The following is a 13,895-nucleotide window of genomic DNA, read 5'->3' as shown; positions in this document are numbered from 1 at the left end:
GAAGAAGTGCAGGAAGGAGCTCCACGAGAGTTTGTCTAAGAAGACGCTATGTGTCAAGAACTTTTAAGGGAGAGGTATAGAAATGATGGTCCCATTACCTCTGATCCCCAAGAAGGCGGTGGGCAAAGCAGTCACCAAGTCCTCCCAAGAAGAGAAAGTCATCAAGCACTTCCTCCCATGCTCATCCTAAGAAGGGGAAAAAGAACCCAAGAAGGAGGAAGCGGAAAAAGCGGTCACCATCCTCTCCTTCTTCTTCTTCTTCTTCTTCGTTGTCACCATCCTCCTATGAGGGGAGTAGAGACTTAGCATCCAAGAAAGCAAAAAGAGGAGAGGTACACAAAGAAGATACGTGCCATGGAAGAGGTTGCATAAGCTTAAAAAGTTTAAGGAGGGAGAAAATAACATCACTTACCTATAATAGAACCTTTGGAGAACTTGATAAAGTGTTGGCTTTCATCCAACAATTTGATGCGGCTTTTGGGGATGAAGATTTCTTTGAATCTTCAAAACTATGTAACATCTCCATGCATTTCCAAAACTAAGCAAGTCTTCATGTCCAAGGTGAAGCTCCAAAGACATGGAAGGCCTTGAGGATTGATATCATGAAGCAATTCCTCTCAAGTGATGCCAAAGATAAAGTCCTTACAAAATGGCAAAGCTTGAAGATAGAACCCTATTAGTCTATTCAAAAGTATGTGGATGATTTTTGGGAATTACATCTCAAAGCCATTGTCTACAAGAAAATTGACTTTGCAGTACAAAAGCAACAATTTTGTGATGGACTATTTGAGGGGATGAGTGATTATGTAAAACTTACAAAGGACCAAAACTATATCGCTATCATACATCACAGGATGGTTGCCTCAAGGATTCACTTCCAACAAGGGAGTAAGAAAATATCCAAGATTATGGAAGCTAAGAAACAAATTGAACAAAAGGGGAAGAACAACACGACACAAAAGTCTTCCAAGGCTAATAACAACAACAACAACAAAGCAAAGATGAAGGACAAAGGCTACAAAGGTAAAACAAACTTTAAACTAAAGAGGTAAAACATGATTGTATGGATAACAAGTGCTTCGAGTGTGCGAAGTAAGGACATGTTTTACGTGTATGTCCTAAGAGAATTGAATGTAATGACCCTCTTAGAGCTACCATGGTGGAAGCTTCAAAAGAGGAAGGCCATTGCAAAGGATCACAACTCTCTAATGCTTGGAAAAAATAAGAGAGCATGATGCTTTCATACTTTTTGATGCTGGCTCCACCCACAATTTTTAGCTCTATCGAGCTAGCTACTAAGCTAGGAATCCATGACTTTGAGATGGGGGTTTTGGTAAAAGCAGATGGAGTTTTTAAGGGGCAAGAGTTCTCATCCACTCTATTGATTAGGAAGCTAAGGCTCCATGTGCAAAGATATGTAGATAAAGAAGATTTCATCTCCCCACTCAAACATGAAGATGTTATCGTAGAGGCATCGCATGGCTTTCCTGAAAGAAAAATTTTCTTTTCCTATAGAGGCAAGGATGTTGCACGATGTAAATAGTGCAGGTAGCACTATACCACTCATACAGACTCAAGATTTGACAAAGTAATGAAAAGTCCTCTTTCTTGTTACATGGTTTTTGTCAAAGATTCTAAAGAGGATACACGTGTTCTTAAAGACGTAAGAAGTGAAACTAAAGAGGAGTCATAATTTGTGAGTGCACGTGTGCGTGCATGCATGTGCGATGCGGTGTGTGCGGGGAAGGGGAAGAGCACGAGACGGTGTGGGCAGAGCCACCTCAGGAAGTAGTAAGCGAGGAGCTCCTTATTCCTTCTATATAAAGAATAAGGGTATGTACACATGTGGACGACCGGCTGGACATCAGACGTCTGGCCCGAGCAAAAGGCGCAACGCCTTTATCTCAACAAACTCCCACTTAAAGGTGATGTGCCAATAAGTGAGACATACTAGCTAAACTACTAGTATGTACAAAGAAACTAGGTGAGATACTATCAACCTATGCCCACTGGCTCACTCTCTCGATCTACACTCAGTTGTATCGGCTGTGGTGGTAGGCTAGTGTGCGTATCCACTCTAGAGCCTGCATTTAAATCCCATAGACAACTCTGTATGGTCTGCAAAGCTTCACGAAGCATCATGCTGGTGTTAGTCATCGTACGATTGACTATCCCTGCTGCAAATGCTCCCACTACAGCTGCTAGATCGGGCCTCGACACTAACAAGACGAACATGAGACGCCCAAATGCTCACAAAATCTATGTAAACGTGGTTGTACTCGCCTCCCCTATGCTATCTGCAATCACTGCATCATTAGGACTACCCATCGCGTATGGATGTGTCAACACCGATTGAAGGGGAGAAGCCGGGAGCACAGTGGAAGAGGAATACGCACACGCACACTCACACACACACACACCACCATAGCCACACACAGAGGTTGAAGGGGGAGAGCCAACATACTGTGTGCCCCCTTTCTTTCTTCTCTACCTTATGCACTAAGGCACAATACACATTGTACTTAGTGTTAATGGCTCACACAAGTGTATAGCTGTACACTTAGGTTTAGTAGCAGTTAGTGATGGGCGGTCGACCACATGGCCACATTAAACATAACATTCTCCCACTTGATGGCCAATGTGGGAGACCATAAGAATGGAAGAGAACCACTCTTCACCCAATGCCCATCAACTCATGATAGTGCTGAAATTGATGGCTGGAAAGACTTTGTGAGTGCATCCGCTGTGTTCTTTGACGTAGGAATCTTCACTAAATCAAGGCTCTTGTTTTCCAGGCATTCACAGCTGAAGTGATAACGCACATCAATGTGTTTTGTTCTGGAATGAAACACTAGATTGTTAGCCAAAGGCAATAGCACTTTGACTGTCACAATGAAGAACTGGTGTACACTGCTCCAATCCAAGATCTTTCACTAGGCGAGCAAGCCAAATAACTGTTTTGCATGCGTCACTCAATGCAACATACTTTGCCTCTGTGGTAGAAATGGATGTACAATCTTGAAGAACATATCTCCAAGAAATAGCAGAACCAACAAATGTGTAAATCCAACCTGTTGTTGATTTATGACTGTCAACACAACTTGCATAATCACTGTCTACAAATCTCTGAATGGATGACTCTCCACGACCATAGCATGAATGCCTATCTTCTGCAGTGCCACTCAAGTATCTGAGAATCGACTTGACAACATCTCAATGCTTTTTACCAGGGTTAGATATAAATTTGCTGACAACTCCCACTGCATGTGCATGTCAGGTCTTGTAGCCACTATGCCATACATGAGACTACCACAAGCGAAGCATAAGGAACCTTAGCCATCGCAGCTTTTTCCTCAAAAGATTTGGGACAATCATTCTTTCTAAGTTTCAAAGATGCAGGCAATGGAGTACTCAAAGCCTTCCCCTTTTGCATGTTGAAACGATCAAGAACCTTGTGCACATACTCTTTTTGAGAAAGGTACAACAACCTCTTCTTACGGTCACGAGTAATGCGCATACCAAAATGTGATTGGTTTCACCCAAATATTTCATGTCAAATTAACTTTTCAGCTTGGTTTTCAAGTCAGCAATGTCCTTCTTGGAATGACCAGCAATAAGCATGTCATCTACATAAAGGATAAGCATAATAAGATGTCCATTGGGTTGTATTTTCACGTAAAGAGAATGGATCCTCATTACTGCGCTTATAGCCTAGGGAACACATAAATGCATCAAACTTTTGATACCATTGTCTAGATGATTGCTTCAAGCCATAGAGACTTTTCAGAAGCTTACAGACCAAATGTTCCTTGCCCTTTAGCACAAACCCTTTAGGTTGATGCATATAGATCTCTTCCTCGAGATCACCATGTAAGAAAGCTGTAATGACATCCATTTGATCAAGCTCCATATCTTCAGTGGCAACCAAAGCAAGCAACATTCTTAGTGTGGTCATCTTGACCACTGTAGAAAAGATTTCCTGGAAATCGACACCATATTATTGCTTGAAACCTTTGGCCACTAAACGAGCTTTGTAATTGTCAATCTTCTTCTTGTAGACCCATTTACAAGGCAATGCTTTCCTACCTTTTGGCAATGGAACAAGTTCCCATGTTTTGTTCTTTGCAATACTGGACATCTGTCTCTTCATGGCATGTTCCCATTGAACCTTATCATTGGCTAGCATAGCCTCTTTGTAACAAGAAGGCTCACCACTATCTGTCAGCAAAACAAAATCCACGCCTGGAACAAAATGTTTTGGTGGATGTGAGACTCTTTGCGATCTCCGTGGCTGATCAGAACTCGTACTAGCCTGTGTAGTAATTGGCTCGGGAGCTGTCTGCACAGGAGGTGATACATCGAAAAATCTCACGTTCGAAATTCAACCTCTTTCACTGGCTGTCTATGCATCTTAGTCTCATTAAAGACAACATCACTTCTACGGATCATTGATCAACTTTCCGGATCCCATAAACGATAGCCAAATTGACCATCTACACCATAGCCAATAAAGATGCATTTCTTGGACTTAGGATCTAGGTTAGCACACAACTCCTTGGGTACATGTGCATAAGCTTCATATCCAAATGTGCAGAGTTTTTTATAAGGCAATATATGTCTTGACCATAACTCCAAAGGTACACGAAATTGTAATGAAGCATGTGGTGATCTATTGATCAAGTACACGGCTGTGTATAATGCTTCAACCCAAAACGCTTACGGTAAATTAGCCTGTGATATCATAGACATAATCCTCTCTTGGATGGTCCTATTCATTCATTCTGCAACACCATTTTGTGTAGAGGTATAAGGAGCTGTAAACTCACACTTAATTCCCCTACTTGAACAGAAGTCTGTAAACTCTTTGGAGACATACTCTCCACCATTGTCTGAGCGCAAAGCTTTCAACTTATGTTCAGACTGAGTTTCAACACTACGTAAGAACTTCTTGAAGCAAGAAGTTACGTCCCATATTTAGACTTCATGGCATAAACTTAAACACGCCGTGTTGCATCGTCAATGAATGTAACTAATAGGACGCACCACCATGGGATTTAGAAGGCATAGGCCCACATAAATCACTGTGCACAAGCTCTAAGGGTTTTCTTTCTTTGTCAAAAGAATGTGTACGATGTGTCCGTGTTTGCTTTCCATATTGACAGTGCTCACAAAAGGGAAAATAAAAAAATGACAAAGACGGTAAGTAGCCCAAACGAGAGAGTGCTCCATTCCTTTCTTTGACATATGTACTAACCGGCTATCTCACAAAGCAATGGTTGGCAGCTCTGTTTACAGAAAGAACACTGTTTTTATCAGATGCATAAAGAGGATAAAGTGAACCAGCTTTAGAACCATGGGCTATAATAAGACAACCCTTTGCAACACACCAAGGCTGCTGATTAAAAGTGACTTTGTAACCCAAGTCATCAAGACGTCCAACCGAAATCAGATTGTGTGTCAAGGCTGGAACATGACACACATTATGGATGATAAACTTCACCCCATTTGCCATAACCATGGCAATATTACCTATGCCAACAATGTCACAAGAGTAATTGTCACAAAGTGTTACAGAGCCAATGGTTTCCTCCTATGTAGTAAACCAATGCCTATGAGGTGTGACATGCAAAGAAGCACCCGAATCAAGAATCCATGTATGGGATACTTCATTACTAACAAGGAGTTCAGCTGGCATAGAACTTTGTAAAGATAGAGTTTCTTGTGCATCATAAAAGACATCATTGTTTTTAGCCAGCATATCAATGTCTCGAGCATCACTGTCATCATGAACTATGTTCAGTTCTTCAATCTTAACCGAACTCTTTGGTTTCTCCTCTTTATCATAATAATCTTTGCCTTTACCTTTACCCTTCTCTTTGTTACGCTTCCAAGCATAACAATCCTTCTTTATGTGACCAAACTTATCACAATAATGGTATTGAACATTGCGGCGACCATGAGACTTTGATCTACCCTTTGATGCATCTCTATTGCCCTCTTTCTTGGACTCACGTTGTGAAGAACGGCCCTTATGTTGCTTATCATCCCTTTGCACATAATGAGCTTCGCCATGATGCGAGCTAGTCATGGTCTTCCAACGCACCTCCTCTGACAAAAGTGCACTAGTAACATCATCGTACTTAAGCGTACCATTAGGATCAGAGTTACTAACAGCTATGCAAAAGATATCCCAAAAGGGTGGCAACGAACAAAGCAAAAATATTGCTTTCATCTCATCATCAATGGTCATGCGCTGTGCACGAATCTGGGAAAAAAGAGAATCAAAATCATTGATATGGCTGGCAACACTAGCCGACTCCTTCATACGAAGGTTGAAAAGTTTTTGCATCAGGAAAGCTATATCCTTTTCGTAAGTGTCACATAATTTCTACCACAAAGCATGAGCAGTCTCGCATTTTAACACTGAAAAGTATACCGACTCACCAAGGTGCAGTCTAATTGTAGATCTGCATAGCTCATCAAGCTCCTCCCACTGAAACTGAGTCATGAGCATATCTTTAGTTCTAGCCGCATAGGTAATAGGTAACTTTTGCTTCTTTTTGGACAAGCACATCATGCATTTAGTCCTTCCAAAGCTGAAAATTAGTGCCATCAAACTTCTTTATGCCATAAATGTCACGATCTTTGCTAGTAGACATGGTGACAAAACTACCAAAAGATTTTGGGAAAATTTCGAGAGAGTCTCTTTTGTATTTGGGACTATGTCAACCAAAATACGAAACAAAATGACCAAGTCTGTCACTCACAAAGCATAAAAGAGAGCAATGCCTCTCAAAAGCACACTGTATAGAGATCAACTGAGGCGCATAAATTGTCAAACGGACCATAGACCGCCAACTTGGTGTCAGAAGCACCTATACCACTCTATACATGTCCTATGGCGAGGCCTCATAAGGGATGCTCCAGCTACCTGTATCACTGAAGGTATCTCCACATTTGAGAATACCCCAGCTCAATGAAAACCTCACGCTATTGACCCTCAATGACGTAGGTTATGCAGCAAAACGTATAGCCAAGTCTCAAAAATGGCTATCTTTTGGACCAAGTCTCAGAAATGGCCGAGACTGTCATACTAGCCAAAAGATGGCTCCACAAAAGTGTATAATAGCAATTTCCACAAAGATGTACAAGTTTGTCAGGATGCTCAAACAGGCGTCAAAAGCACGTGCATGCAAATAAACATCCCTGCGGGGAGTCAAACTGCTCGCAAAAGAGCTCAAACACTGTCAAAAGTGTCAACATATGCATGTACGCATAAACAACTGCTCCCACTGGAACCAGAGTATCACAAGCACTGAAGCCTGTAGCCTGTGAGATGTTGTCAATGTCGTAGGCTAAAAGCACACTTTGGTGGTACAAAAAGGATTGTCCTTGACAGCACCTTTGAAAAATATCTAAGTTACAATCTATACAAGTCACATGCAAAACTATACAATCTATACAAGTCACATGCAAAACTACCTATCATAATGTATATGAGTGGATAGATCTTCAAAAGAATAATCTAAAAACACAAGGTCCGAAAAGATTTGACCTAAACTATAAATATTTTACCAGTCCCCATTTTTTCATTGGTATAAGTAAAAAAGGTCCTTTTTTTGTACCACCAAACCATGCGTTTACCCCGTAGCCGAAGCCGAGTTCGAGGCCTAGAAGCACATAGAAAGCTAACCAAGCCGCTCTATGTACCTGTACCTGTAGTCGAAGAAGGCAATGCCGTCAAACTCCCACTCTATGTGTGTGTATGAGGCCACGTTGAAAGAGGCTACACACTCTTGAATGAGCCGTGGGCTCTTGTAGATGAAAGAGACTGCAACAATGGTACCTGTAACTGGCTATGGAAGCTCTGCAACACAAACTACCAAAAGAGGCCTGAAAATTTCAACTCCTGAACCGTAGCTCGAATGGGGTTTCTGATGGCTCGAATGGATCCGAAAGGGGGGTAAAATGGCAAGACACCTGCAGGAAACACTCTTGGAAAGCTGAATTTGCCGATGCCGAAATCGGAATCCTGTTTGCACTCTTGATAGTGCGCGTGCATGGAAATGATTTCGAAAATAAAACTGCTCTGATACCAGATGAAGGGGAGGAGCCGGGAACACAACGAAAGAGGAATACGCACACACACACACACACACACACACTCACACACACCACCATAGCCACACACACAGGTTGAAGGGGGAGAGCCAGCGTACTGTGTGCCCCCTTTCTTTCTTCTCTACCTTATGCACTAAGGTACAATACACATTGTACTTAGTGTTAGTGGCTCATACAAGTGTATAGCTGTACACTTAGGGTTAATAGCAATTAGTGATGGGCGATCGGCCACATGGACATTAAACCTAACACCGACACTGAGAAACCTACGTCCCTACCATCCATAGGCAAAACTGTGCGTCCTGGCACCAACTCATCAGCCTTTAATACGAGCATATCAAAGAACTCCATATTTGTTATCTTCGTCTGTGTCTCTAGGGGAGCAGACTTGCTCTACCTCTGCCTGCACAAAGTCTAACAACACCTGCTGTGTCTCACTAGTGCATTGTCGCTCTATCTCTGTCTCTACAGAGTCTACTAGCACATCCTACACAACTAAAATCTCTGTCTTGTGAGCATGGTGGAGCTCACCTGTTAAAGAGACAGGCCTCGTCTCTCGCTCAAAGCATGCCAACAACAAAACCAAGACTGCGTTGTCTCAAACCTCAGACACATGCATATGATATACCATGCCGTTGCGGGCTCCTCTTAGCAATCACTAGTGAACCGCAATGCATCTAGAAAAATTGCTCTACAAGTAGTATTTGACAACCAAATTTTGCTAACTGGCTACTAAGATTAAGCTCTATCTCAGCTGAGGAACGTAGCGCACATGCCATAGACAAACAAACATCTCCTGCACCCTCTATGTCAAATGCCGAACCATCGGCCAAGTGTAGACAACCAAAACTCCCACTAGAGAAGGTGCTAAACCAGTCATGATGCAGTGTGACATGGAAAACTGCATCCTCATCTAACAACCAACGTGGAGAAGTATCACTTCTCAAAGACATGTAATTAGGAGGAACGTTAAAGGCAAATGTGTCATCACCGTCACTGGCATATGAAGCCACTGCTCTAGCATGTGTCAAAACCTCATGTGCACCATGCATAGATCTTTGCTTCTATCTCATACACCTGAAACAACGACGCCTAATGTGCCCTGTGTGACCACAATGCCAACAACATAAGTATCAGTAAAAAAACTAGATTGTCGGCTCTCATTGTCACACACATTTGTTGCCATAAGTGAATGCCAAAATGGCAACAAAGTGGGAGGTAACTCGACCACTACACAATCATGAAAATCATGACCAATCTCATCAAAACTGATGCTCACATATGCATAAAATAACTCCACAATCTGCTATCTGCAAAAGCATAAACTGGGACAAACTACTCAACCGAGCGTAGAGTGCATAACCGTATACACAAGTAGCGAGCAAACTAGCTCAAAACGCATCCCACAAGAGAAACTGCCTAAAAAGTCTGCAAAAGAACTGTGAAACCTGTGAGTGGAAAAATCTGTAGCGAGACTAGCATACACAATCCCCACTCCTATGAGAGTGGATACAAGAACACCAAACTAGGTCCAAACTGACAAAACCTGTCAAAATGAGAGTAAACACTCAATCATTGTCAAAGTGGGAATATATCAACCACTATAGAAGACGACATAACACTGCAAACTTTTATGGCGAGAAGACAGGGAAAAAGAACAAAATTTCCTTTGCAAAATGAGTCAAAACTCAACACAAACGGCAAGCCAAAAAACTATAGATAATTGCCAGAGTGGGAATCAACTCGACCACTAAACCATCAGAGAGTAAATTGCGAATATGCATAAACTATGGTGAGAATTTGGGAAAATTTTTGCAAAGCTTCCTCTGAAAATTGAGCAAAAACTCAAAAATTTCATCAAATACGCACGAAAACCCACTTAGTATCTCAGTAGCAAAATCCACAAATTACATACATAGCACTGCCCAAACCCTCGCAAAACGGCTCACTCCTGACCGAGTGGCTCTATAGACGTATACCTGTCCAAAAACACATTTAAACCTACGAAGCTGCTACATGCGAGCTATACCAAGCTCAAATGGTATTCGCATAATGCATACATAGCATGGAACTGCACAAGACCGTGCCAAAAGCTCTATGAAATACAATGTACAACCCATGAGCGAAACCGCTCTGAAACTGGCACACACTACCTCATCGATCGGTAAACACGTCGATCGAAAACGCCGTCCAAGAGACAAGTGCGCTCAAGGAAAAACCGCTCTAGAATGGTCCGTCAGAGCCATTTCTATCGGTATGTGCTGTCGAAGCCGAAAAACTGGGAGACTACGTGGGAGCCAAATCTGGTCCGGAATGGGTGCTAAAGGACAACCAATGCCGTTCTCGCTTTATGGTCTCCTACTGTGTCGAGATCGGGATGCCAATGTAATGGAATTGGCCTATTAACTTAGATTGTAGCAGAAAGAGAATAACAAAGTGAGCATTTCATTAAGGGAATTCTTTCTTGTAGGTAGAGAGAGTGCTTGAATGGAGAGAGTAACATTAAAAACATTTCCTAGCTAACATGGCATGAGCAATAACTTGATAAAGAGGGAGAATTAGAGACATTGACAACATTTGAGGACCGGACTTATGTGGAGCCGGTCCAATAGGCTTTTGTATTATAGATTCTCCCATCAAGAGAGACTTGGTACAATACAATCTTTGTGTTCCTTGTGACCTAGGTTATGCAATGAAGATGGAAAGCTTCATGCATCAAGGGTATACCATAGACTTTGCAAAAAGCATTAACTATCCCAAGCCTCAGTCCCAAGGCCTCAAACACCTTTGAAGGTGGAGAAAGCTAGCGGGGAATGAGGGTAGGGAAGAGGAAGAAGAAACATTCATAGGAGAAAGAAATAGTTCCTCACTTATCATCACTCTTCTTGCTTAGCATACATAATAGCATAGTAATGAAGATGGAGAAGATGTCAAGCTTAAGCATTGAAGCATGGCTCTTGGTTGGATTTGCATTCCATAGCCAAGAGTGTTGGTGTAGGCTCTCAACTTCTCTACTAGCTTGGAGAAGGAGATAGAGCTCTTTCTAATATCTAACCAACCCAAATGATTTTCTCATATTAAAGTGGTCATTTAATGTGGGAGAATAGACATGAACAAGGGTTAGAATATAGACATGTGCTTCGGGTCTATCTCAACATGGGGCCAATGGTCAAGGGGTCCAAATGAAAGATGATCTGTCAAAGAGAAAGGCTAGTTAAGGGAGATTAAAAACGTTAGGGCTAGCTTCATTAAAGACCTCCAATGGTTAATGTTAAAAGTCCTTTGACCTTAGGTAAGCTAGGGCTATGCTTGAGGTGGGAACCCGGCCCAAGCTTGAGGTGCTTTTCGTGCTTGCTGCTGACTAAGACGGTGCTTGAGGTGCTTGTCGTTCTTGCTGACTAAGGTGCTTGAGGTCGTGCTTGCCAACTAAGGAGCTTGAAATGCTTGTGGGAACACTGCTCAAGCTTGATGGCGGCTTTGTCGTGCTTGCTGACTAAGGTGCTTGTGTCTCATAAATCAAAGGAATCCCTGCAAAGGAGGGGGCGAGCCCCAAAGCTAGGGGGATGAGAGAGAACACACACACACACACACACACACACACACACACACACAAGGTAAGTCAAGCCTCAAGAGGCACCAAAGGACACATGTCAAGCCCCCTACACATGTTACCCTCATGAACTGCCTGAATCCTATTGGATAGGCTTAAAAGGGGTCCAATGAGCATTTAGATTAATTAATTAATCATCCAAGCCGGGGAAAGAAGGATACTTGTCCAAATGTTACACCTATTGCTTGAAATGACCACCTAAGGTGATTGGCCAAGCGTGGCAAGGGCCAATAGGGATCAAGCAAGAGGGAGATGTGTGTGTGTGTGTGTGAGAGAGAGAGAGGGGTCGACCAAGCAAGAGAAGGGCTGATTTTTGACATTTCTCATAGTCATTCTCACACACACATTCTCATTGCGTGAAGTGCAAAGTGCAAGGGCTCCATCTCCTTCTTCAAGCTAGTAGAGAAGTTGAGAGCCTACACCAACACTCTTGGCTATGGAATGCAAATCCAACCAAGAGCCATGCTTCAATGCTTAAGCTTTTCATCTTCTCCATCTTCATTACTATGCTATTATGTATGCTAGGAAGAAGAGTGATGATTAGTGGGGAACTATTTCTTTCTCCTATGAAATGTTTCTTCTTCTTCTTCCCTACCCTCAACCCCTGCTAGCTCTCTCCACCTTCGAAGGTGTATGCTAGTAAGAAGAGTGATGATAAGTGAGGAACTATTTCTTTCTCCTATGGATGTTTCTTCTTCCTCTTCCCTACCTTCATTCCCTGTTAGATCTCTTCACCTTCAAAGGTGTTTGAGGCCTTGGGACTGATGCTTGGGATAGTTAATTCTTTTTGCAAAGTCTATGTTATGCTCGTGATGCATGAAGCTTTCCATCTTCATTGCATCACCTAGGTCACAAGGAACACAAAGATTGTATTGTACCAAGTCTCTCTTGATGGGACAATCTATAATACAAAAGCCTATTGGAGGGGGGACTACCTCCAGGTTTACTGCTCCTCAAATATTGCCATTGTCTCTAATTTTCTATCTTTTTCAAGTCATTGCTCATGCCATGTTAGCTAGGAAATGTGTTTAATGTTGCTCTCTCCATTCAAGCACTCTCTCTACCTACAAGAAGGAATTTCCTTAATGAAATTCTCACTATGTTATTCTCTTTCCGCTACAATCTAAGTTAATAGACCAATTCCATTACAGTCGATGTGGCGGGAGAAACCATCGTTGATGCCGTCTTCCACCCTTCCACCGCCGGGCGGAAGTACGCTAGCCGAATAGCCACGTGATCGATGTTGAAACCGATGCATCGAGCCATCAATGCTCGAAGCCGATGTTGAGCCATCGAGAAGAATGCTAAAGTTGAGCCGCTAAATTAGTGTTGTAAATTGGTACCAGTAGTCGATGCTCGAAGCCTAGAGAAGAAATGTCAAAAAAATCGTCGACATCAATGTTAAAAACTGATGCTGATGCCAATCGCCAATGCTCGAGGCCGATGCCGAGCTAATGTGAACCACTGAGAAAAATCGCCAAAAATCAAAAGCGTAGTAGTCGATGCCAAATGCATGCCGGAGGAGAGCCGATGCGCTCTCTCTCCTTCCCTCGGTCTATGCCGAAGCCGCCGGAGGGTGATGGGTTGATGCCGGGTGATGCTCGAGCTTATTCGTCTTGGCAGATGCCGCTTGTGTACGTGCACGTCTACATGCGGAGCATTACTATCTTCCTCTCTCTCTCTCTCTCTCTCTCTTTTTTTAGTGTGTGAGCATGTGAGCATGCCCTTACACACATAGCTTTAAAGAGATTATAAAAAACTTTGAAGCCTCTGTCAAACTCAAGATTCCAGAAAGTTGCTGATTGCCGAGAGAGAGAGAGAGAGAGAGAAAGAGAGAGAGAGAGAGAGAGAGAATGTATGTGTGTGTGTGTGTGGACACACCACCACGCTTTCCTTTGCAATTGCCAGCGCTGCCAGAATGTCTGCAGTTTGCCCCTCGATACCTGCTCGATTTTGCATCAAAATGCTATGTCCAAAATTTCTGTGCAACTGCCGAATCCTTAAGTGCCTGCCGAGAGTTTTTCCTAGACCTTCAAGGCTTCAATTGCCTGGCTCCCAAGCCTTCAAGGCTTTGCACTATCTCTTCAAGTCTTCAAGGCTTTCGACTGGCTGCAGTTCGATGCAATGCTCCCAACCTTGCAATGGTTTCACAAGCCAGACAAAG

Source organism: Adiantum capillus-veneris, chromosome 12, assembly GCF_014529385.1.
Source record: "Adiantum capillus-veneris isolate H3 chromosome 12, ASM1452938v2, whole genome shotgun sequence".
In the NCBI taxonomy this organism is placed as follows: domain Eukaryota; kingdom Viridiplantae; phylum Streptophyta; class Polypodiopsida; order Polypodiales; family Pteridaceae; genus Adiantum; species Adiantum capillus-veneris.
This window is presented reverse-complemented; position numbering follows the sequence as displayed.